Raw genomic sequence first — 9,761 nt, 5'->3', positions numbered from 1 at the left:
TCTCTATGGTAAAAACCAAGGCCCCTATATCCTCAATTAGAGGCTCTTTGGTCCGTCCAGATTGTTGATTAAAATATTTGTAAAAATAAATATCTTTACACTGTTGTTTTGTCTCTAGACAATAAGTGGTGCATACTTTTGGGAGGATTAAAAAAATGGATGTAGTCTTAATTTATAGACGTTCCTTGTTTCTCTATTTCGCTTATGAATATAGGCTCCTCTACGATTTTTATTGATTTCTCCTGAAAGTATGCACCACTTATTGTCTTTCATTGCCCAAATGACCCCCAATGAATCAACACAGCCTAAAGAAACTACGCCATATGCTGATTCAATTTCTATGAAAAAAAAAACAAGAACAACAAAAAAATGTTTGTTGTTACGCCGCACAACAACACTGTCCCAGTAGCCGTTGCTCCGAATACTAAAATGTTACCACAAACATACAACAGTCGTTTTTCTTTCACTTTGCCGTCTTAAACAAACAACAAACAAAATCCTTGGAAACTCTACACAAAAAACTCTACAAAAATGTTGTGTGTTAAAATTTTCGTGGGAACTCTCTTGAGTAAGGGACATGCGCAGCACGGAAATACTGGTTTTTGTCTCAGAAAATACTGGGAGTTCGTTTTTTCCTGTACGAGTTGGGTACGTACGCTAAGGATATGGCTGGCTGCCTAAGCCATACAAGGATTCAGTCTATGATAACGTAACCTATAGAACGGTAGACGAGAGCGCATCAAAAATTTATGAAAAAAAGAAAAGAAGACAGAATTGTGTTTTTGTTTGGTTTTGAAAGAAAAATAATACAAAAATTAAAGCATAAATTTCGGGGCAGAGATGGGGCGAAAGAATTCCCCAATGAATTAAAGTGCGTTTGAAGAAATGGCAAAGGCAACAGAACTTTGATTGATTATCGTGGCGAAAAGCAAAAGAAAGTGCAGAAATTGTTTTGTCATGATTGTGTTTTTTTTGGGTTTTCTTTCGGTTTCGTAGCTCACGTTAACGCCTAATGTTATGCTACAAATGGCAAACTTTGCTTAACTAAACGATTTCCGTTTCCCGTTTTACGTCACCTCCCTACGCTAATGATGCCAAACAAACAAAACGTACAACAAGACCGAATGAAGCCAAAAGGAGGAAAGGCAACGAAACACAGGTGTTAACTATGTAAATGTTGATGGGCTGTCGTGTAAATCTAAAGTGAAAGTGTGTCTGTGTCGGTGTCCGTGTGTGTGTGTGTGTTAAATAGGCTCACGGCATTGTTGGGGCCGGTAGATGTTGGTGCGTTTGTTTCGTGTCAGCGCTGAGCCCACAAGCTGTCTGTCAATGCCAGCATTTGGTTCTTTAAAATAAAAAAATAAAAAACAAAAAATATTTGTTCCTCCTTCCCCTGCCGACAGAGGTTGATACTCTCCATGGAAAATCATGAAAAACCAAAACAAAAACCACTTACATTTGTAAATGTCAATGTGTGACAGGGGCATTGTAAAACAAAACCCAATAATAAAAATTACAATAAATAATTTTACGTATTTAATGGCCATTCCAATATACGCCTAAAAGCAGGCCATAAAAAAACGAAAATAAAACAACTAAAAAAATAGCAAAACAAAACGTAATCAAATAAAACTGCACACCACGAGGGAAATACATTTCTGTTTTTTTGTTTGCAAATCAAAATTAAATTTCAATAAATTTTCAAACATAAAACCTTAACGATCTTCGGATTTTGTGTAACATATGCCAAGGGTTTAAAAAAGAGGAATTTCCCACTTTCAACGAAAAGAAAAACCTAATTTTAGGTAAATAAAAAAAATACATATTCGTGTGTGTGTGCGTGTACGTGTTTTGTCGAGTGTGCTTTTTGTGGGGAAATGTAAATTTGATTTTCATTTCCCATTGCAAGGAATTTATGTTTGCATTCCCCTGCCCCTTCGCTCCATCATCCAAGACGTCTGCCATTTTCTGAAAAAAAAGAAAATAAAAGGAACACCATAAAATTAGGTAAGTTTCGAAGAGACAAGCCACAGAACATATATGACAGACAAGTAAAGGAAATGTTGGGAAAAATATGATAAAACAACAACAACAATAAAAGCAATACATCAGAACAATTTTGAAGCTATTTCTTAATGTCCTCTTCATGCAAAAAACTGGGTGTATTTTAGTTTGAATATTGTAAATTTGGTCGCTATGAAAATTTTGTTGGTTACAGGATGTCTGATTTTTAAGGACTCTTGCCTAGGGATCAAAAATGCAATAATTTTGAATTTTAAAAATTTTGTTTCCGTGACCCAATTTTTTTAAAGAATTTTTTTCTAGAACCAAGATTCTATAATCCAAGAAAAAAATAACAATTAAAAAATACGTTAATTTTGACCGAGCCGAACTTTTAATACCTTCCACTAATTTTTCAAAAAAAAAAAATGCGAAAACTACCACTTAAATGAAAACCGTTATATGTGGGATATACGAAGACCTGGACCTGCAAATGTTTGTCATAGGCTGTAATATCCATTACGAACTTCCAATACCAAATTTAAAACAATTCCGGTAAATAATGTGGCTAAAACCATCAAAATGCCGAATATCGGGAGGTACAGTTATATCGAGGCTACACGAAGACGTGGACCTGCAGAGACAGTTTTCTGTCTTAGGCTGAAGTATCCATTACGATCTTCAAATACGAAATTTTTAAATAATCCCGATAAATAGTGTCGTTAAATCATCAAAATACCGAATATCAGATATGGGGCCATATGTGGACGTAAATCTGCAGAGATAATTTTCTGTCTTAGGCTGTAGTATTTATTACGAAATTCAAATACCAAATTTGAAACAATTCCGGTAAATAATCAAAAATACTGAATATCGGGAGGTACCGTTGTATGGGGGCTATACGAAGACGTGGAGACGTATGCGAATTTTTTTGACATATATTGTAGTATCCATTAAGATCTTCCAATATGAAATTCCAAACGATTCTGGAGAATAATGTAGCTAAAATCATCAAAATGCCAAATATCGGGAGGTACCGTTATTTGAGGGCTATACGAAGACGTGGACCTGCAGAGACAATTTTCTGTCATAGATTGTAGTTTCCGTCACGGACTTCAAATACGAAATTTGAAATAATTCCGATAAATAATATCGCTAAAATCATGAAAATACCGAATATCGGAAGGTGCCATTATATGGGGGCTATACGAAGACGTGAACCTGCACAGATAATTTTCTGTCATAGGCTGTAGTATCCATTACGAACTTCAAATACCAAATTTGAAACAATTCCGGTAAATAATGCCGCTAAAATCATCAAAGTACCGAATATCGGGAGGTACCGTTATATGGGGGCTATACGAACACGTTGACCTTCACAGACTATTTTCTGTCATAGATTGTAGTATCCGTCACGAACTTCAAATGCCAAATTTGAAACAATTCCGGTGAATAATGCCGCTAAAATCATCAAAGTACCGAATATCGGGAGGTACCGTTATATGGGGGCTATACCAAAACGTGGACCTACATGACCCATTTTCAATACCAAAATTACTGAAGACATAACATACATTTGAGTAAAATTTTATCAATCTACATCATTTCGTTCGGAAGCTAGAGTGATTTCGAAAGAGGGACAGGCGCATAGATGGACAGACATCGTATTATCGACATATAGTTGATGCTATTAATATACCCTCCCTACCATGGCGGAGGGTATAAAAACCATACAAAACTACATCAAACAAATTTTTAAAGTAAGTCTTAACGTACCAATCATCCAATCGCCATTTTGACTTTTGGGAAAAGAATTGTAAAATTGGTCGGTAAGATAGTAGGCCTGAGTACAGGATGTTGTAGAATGTCGTCGTTTATTGAAGATTGCATTTTCAGGGATCGATAAAAAAATAATTTTGAATATATGAAAAATATGTTTCCGAGATCAATGGACCAAATGATTCGGATTTTTAAAGACCTAATAAGTAATTCCCGATTGTGAAATGGTATTTTTCGAGGCCTAATATTTTAAATTTACATTAAAAAAAATATGTTACGGCACAGAAAGAGAAAGGATAATTCGATTTTGCTCCAACTTTGCAAATCCTAATATTTGCATCATTACTAGGTCAGGTGAGAAAATGGACAATATCGGCCCACTCCACCAAGTACCTCCCCCACACACTTTTATTAACCCAAGGACTGGTGTGAAGATGGCATATATCGGTTCACTCCTTCTGATACCTCCCCCACAAAGGGTCAAAAGTTTTGAATAACCAAAACTCTTCATATCTGACTCATTCCATTATTTCTACGTCTACACAAAATATGCTGCGAAGATGGGATATATCGGTCGACTCCTTCTAGTACCTCCCCCACAAATGCTTAAAATTGTGAATATCCTTGAAGCTCATAAAACGCGAAACTAACATCGGATTCCATTCAGACTTTGTGCCTCGCAATATTTCTATCAGCACAAGATCTGTAATAAAGATCGTAGAGATCGGACCATTCTTTCTGGTACCTCGCCTACATAGGTTTTGAAACCAAACCAAACTCTTAAAGAATGCGAAATAAACATCCAACTCTCTTCAAATTTCACACATACAAACATTTTTGCTAACACAAGATCCGTTGTGAAGATCTATCTGCGAACCCCGTTTTAGTACTTCACCCACAAAGGGTCACAATTTTAAATATTTTTATTCGTCATAACTTGCTATATCTTAATATTTTTCTCAACCAGAAACCGGAGATGAATTTGGAATTTATAATTTGAATAAAATCGGATATAAAAGTTCGATTTTCTTTTAATGCGAAGTCGATTTCCTTGTAATTTTGCCTCTACCAATATTTGTATCTGCATTAGATGAAGTATGAAATGAAAATGGAATACTTCGGTCGACTATATCTGGTACCCCACGTAACATTTTAACATTTTCTAAAAATTAATTTAAATGGAACAATATTGCTCCCTTCCTTCAGAACCTAATCCATGGAGAGTCAATAATTTGAAAAATAATAACAAAAGTCAAAATATATTTAAATAATCGAGCATTGGCTGAGATTACACACATGTCGGCAAAACCGACTGATAATTTCCGACTTGTTTCTTGTTAAAAAAAAATGTTTTCAAGCACATAAGCTGGAAATCTTGAATTTTTGAAAAAAAAGACCTATAATCGATGATCATTTTAACATTTTTTTATCAAAAAAAAAAAAAAAAAACAAAAAGTCATTAACATTCAAGACAAAAACGTCTATAAAACGGATTTACTGGAAGATTATTTTGGATAATATTTAAAGCTGAAAAATTTTCAAGACTTTTTTCGTGAGTGTTTAAACCAATATTTTTTCAATTTTCTACGTTATTTTTTTAATTCAACATTTTTAATGAAACTTTTTATTTTTGAAAATCTTTTCATGGACCAAAAAGTCAATCATTGATTTTTCACTATCTTAGTGTTTAAACAAATATTCAAGGAACAGAATTTTAAAAATAAAAATATTTGTACGGCCTTTTGACCTTTGACTTTTAAAGAGTTATTTCTAAGGACCAAGAGGCTGCTCCCTTTCAGTTGTATCATAAAGACTCCAAATCTCTATTACTTACCCATAACGATTCCAGGCTTCGTCATATTCTCGAGAGGGGTAAAGTCTCTTTCTCAATTTGCAATTTTTTGTTCTCCGCAGCCGTAGTATGCACTCTGTAACAACAATATTTGAGGAAATATAGCAAATACAGCTCAGAAATACCTTTGCTGAATTTTATCGAGATCGGTTCAGATTTGGATAAAGCTCCCATATATAACTTCGTCCGATTTACCTTCGATTGTGCACCAAACGTCTAATATTTGTCCAAGTGGGATGAAATTTGGCACATACAACCGAATTGCGTCTAGAACCTAGTATGTCAAATTTGGTGAAGATCGGTTCAGATATAGCTATAGCTCCCATATGTATTGTTCATCCGATTTGTTGTATTTGTTACCCACAGCCGTAATATGCACTCCGTAACAATGATATTCAGGGAAATATATCAAATAGAGCTCAGAAATATATTTGCCTAATTTTATTGAGATCGGTTCCGATTTGGATATTGCCCCCATATATATTTTTATCTGATTTCAAATTAATTTTGCACCAAACGGGCAATACAAGTCCGAATTTAAAAGATACAAATGTTTTGGCATATTTAGTCCTTTGAACTTTAAATTATAATTATAATCATGGCGTGTATGATTGAATTCTCCCATTACAACATTTAATTGTTATGTGGAGCTCTGCTAAATTAGCAAAGTCGTGTAGGGTATCATAAAGTCGGCCCCGTCCGACATTAAGACTTTCTTTACTGGTTTTTCAATGACTAGTGGCAACATAGATTTAAAAAAAATCAAGGACCTCCAACCAAATTTTATTTTAAAAAAAATTGTTTTCCAAATAATATTGATGTTAACTTCAGCGTAGCTGTCAAGGGCTTGCGAAAATTGAAGATTAATTTTTCAAGGACTATCAAACAAATACGCGTATTTTTCTTATGACTTTAAGAATATTTTTAACAGCCTAATTTATATTTTATTGCATTAAAATATTTCCCATGCTAAAACGCAGTAATGTTCAACAGTAACATATTGAGTATTACTTTCTCCGAATTTCAGGATTTGATTAAAACCAAAAAAGAAGCAGAGAACATAATATCAAAAATTCTGAACAACAGCTTGCCAGTAAAGTGTCTCCTGGCAGTGCTCAATATTCCCCATGACAAAGTGGAGGAATAAATCAAGATTAATAAGTTCGAAATATAATTTGATTTTTTTTTTTTTTTTTTGGTAACGAAACCCAAAAGATATTATTTACCTTCCAAGGAAAAAAAAAAATAAATAATAATAAAAAAACAAGCAATATATTCTCCACAAATCACCTGAGAGTATGTATATGAAATTCATCACTTCAAGGAATTCATGACATATTCTCTCTCTCTCTTTCATACATCTTCACTTCCAACCATCCAACCATCCATCAATTTCCGTCTAATAATTTAAATATTTCAAAAAACCAATTTGAACTTTAATGCTCCTCCGATTCCTAGAATTCACATAAAATGTATTAAAAACCCCAAAAGAAAAGCAACGAAAAAAAAAATAAAACACGAAACGCAGACAAGGTAGAATAACGCAATAATTAAAACGCCATTGCCAAGGAAAATGTGTTCGAACTCAAACAAAAATAAAAAATGAAAAAAAACCAGGGCAATCACTTCTAAGAATTAAGCGGCTTTTTCATAAATTGCTTTAAAGCTAAACATATATTTGCCGAGCATAAACAGTGGCAGTATCGGGAGCAAAAGAAAAAAAACAGCAATAACAACGTTAATACAATTTGCGGAACATGAAATTATGCCTGAGCGGGCTTCGCAAAAAATGGAAAGACTCACAACAAAAATGTATTAAAAATGCAGCTCATGTACCCATTCAGCCTGGTGGTAGTGTTGTCATATTTCAGATTTTATGTGGATTAGGAATAGGTTGGATATGGAAGTTGTTCAAAGGTTAATAATATGGGATATCTAAGGAAGTGAGGTCCAGGAATATCTACGGAAGTAAGATCCAAAATTGGGTAAAATAATTAATGGTGTTTGATTTACATTTTCGTTTCAGGAGTTTTCTTTAATCAATGGTTTGGATTATAACCTGCAAAATTTATGCTATTATGGGGAAGCTTTATGGATGCCTTGTAAAGGGCAGATGTGATGGGCCAGGAAAACTATTAAGGATAACCTAGAAGAGCTGAAGTGCCAAAGTCAGGCTAATGATCGTGATGTTTACACGCCATGGCCGGCGCTTGAGTTCTGTTGGCCAACCGAGGGTGCACATTTTCAGCTGACTTCTTTGGCAAGTAAGCACGATCGATTACAAACTGTTTGCCGAATGGAATATTGCGATATCTTCAGCTCACTAGCCATTTTTTGGCCACCACGAGTTTCCATCAAGTCGCTTCGCTTCTTTACTTTACGAACCATTTCTGCTGATGTTGCTGTTTTCTTTCGTCCACTTCCTCGACGGCGGGCTACGCTTCCAGTATCACGGTAACGAGCGATGGCACGAGCCACAAAAGATTTATTCACATTTAAATGCTGGAGTGCCCTAAAGATAGCCACTTGTGTTTTTCCCGTCAAATATAAAGAAATCACACCATCACCCTTGAGTTCCACCACGAATAACTTTTTTTCTGGAAAATTCTCACCAAAATGCTTTCGGACGCTTGTAAACAATATAATGAGCTGTCACTGGAATAATTTTAACATCTGTCGGACGAGGGGCTTAGAAATGACAGCAGTCTGAACTTGGTTGCAGTTTTTTTTTTTTTTTTCATCTCACACTGTATATATTTAAAATGACTCCATTAAAACTCCCTAAAAATTTAATCAATGTTGCCTCTGGCCTCTAAAGATATTTGCATTTTTAGAACCACTCTCCAAGTGGTTCTTAATATGATATACTTTTTTAATTCCACTATTGAAAAAATAACTGTCAAAATTTCCTGTAATGGAAAAAGTGTTCTCTACCAAAAAATATTGAAAAAAAAAATATTTTTTTCAAAGACATTATTCTGCTGATCCTGGTAAAAATATATCTAAGAATCTAAAGTTGCTTCCTGAATATTATGTTTTTATTTTAATTTTTTTTTTTATTTTAATTATATAATAATTTTGGCCTATTGTCTATGGCGTATAACTGATGACATATCTCATACGACCCCTGGTCCAAGAATATTTTTCTATGTTTCCATCCTCTTAAATCTAATAGGAATATCGTTTGATTTTCTAGGACCTCATTACCTGGTTATTTAATTTTATTAATTTTTGACCTGAATATATGCCAATAAATTCCCTCAAATTAAATTAAAATTTTCGATAAAGACATTTTCCTGAATGACAGATCTGTTTTTTTTTTTTGTTTTTGAAAAATCACTTTTGACTTCTCTCAGGCATAAAATATTCCAGCAGAACCAAGAAATACTCTTTCGACAAACCTTTCAATCTTCAATGTCTGTCATCTTTTATGGGATAAATTCATTCATTTTCCATGTTCCTACTTTCATTTTCCTGGCTACTGCTGTCTTTCTTCCGGGCCATGTGTCACAACATTTCATCGGGGTAAAAGTTGAAATGAGTTGAGGCATGACAAGTTCACAAAAGTTTCTTCTCTTTTTTTGTCCGTATTCCTTGGTGTGACCCTGTATTGAATCTTAACGCATTGCCGGCGACACATGCGATACAGAAAAGTATGGAAAACATTTTAGCCATTACAATAGCCGTGAAATTGCCATCATTTTGACTTTGGAGAGCCCCCCCCCCCCAACGTGGCGAATTATAACCCCAAAAGAGAGCAGAGGTAATTTATGGCAAAAGAAAAAAATGGAGAAGATGAAGAAGAGCCCAGGCTCTGCTTGGTCTTTAATATCCTCTGACGAACTTTAATGTATTCACATTTACGTAAGAATTTACAAGTCCTGATGGCATTGCCTGACATACTCTTCTGGGAACTGTTGCCCTTCTCAGAATGAGTTTCAGAGAGTTTTGGGTGTGTGTGTGTGAGAGAGAGATTGTCTTGTGTCCTAATAACAATGATATGACATTGATAAATATACAACCTTTTGATGCTGATGCCAGCCATGGCTCCTGGTATAGTTGCTTTTGCTGCTGTTGTCCTTGTTCATGTCTTGTCCTGATGCCATTCCATCAGTCTCACTTTCAATGC

The 9,761-nt window shown here is 34.7% G+C and overlaps 1 protein-coding gene across 1 annotated transcript in view; it reads left to right on the top strand.

Moving 5' to 3' along the window:
• The first annotated feature begins 729 nt into the window (after positions 1–729).
• LOC105262427 (cysteine-rich motor neuron 1 protein) overlaps positions 730–9,761 on the top strand; it is a 156,175-nt gene continuing 147,143 nt past the window's right edge. Inside the window, exon 1 of the mRNA XM_059124186.1 lies at positions 730–2,007. The gene's annotated coding sequence lies outside the window, so the exon portion shown is untranslated. The remainder of the gene's footprint in view (positions 2,008–9,761) is intronic.

This window comes from Musca domestica, unplaced genomic scaffold (assembly GCF_030504385.1).
Source record: "Musca domestica strain aabys unplaced genomic scaffold, Musca_domestica.polishedcontigs.V.1.1 27, whole genome shotgun sequence".
NCBI lineage: Eukaryota > Metazoa > Arthropoda > Insecta > Diptera > Muscidae > Musca > Musca domestica.
The sequence above is the reverse complement of the archived record's forward strand: the minus strand, read 5'-3'. Positions and strand labels throughout refer to the sequence as shown.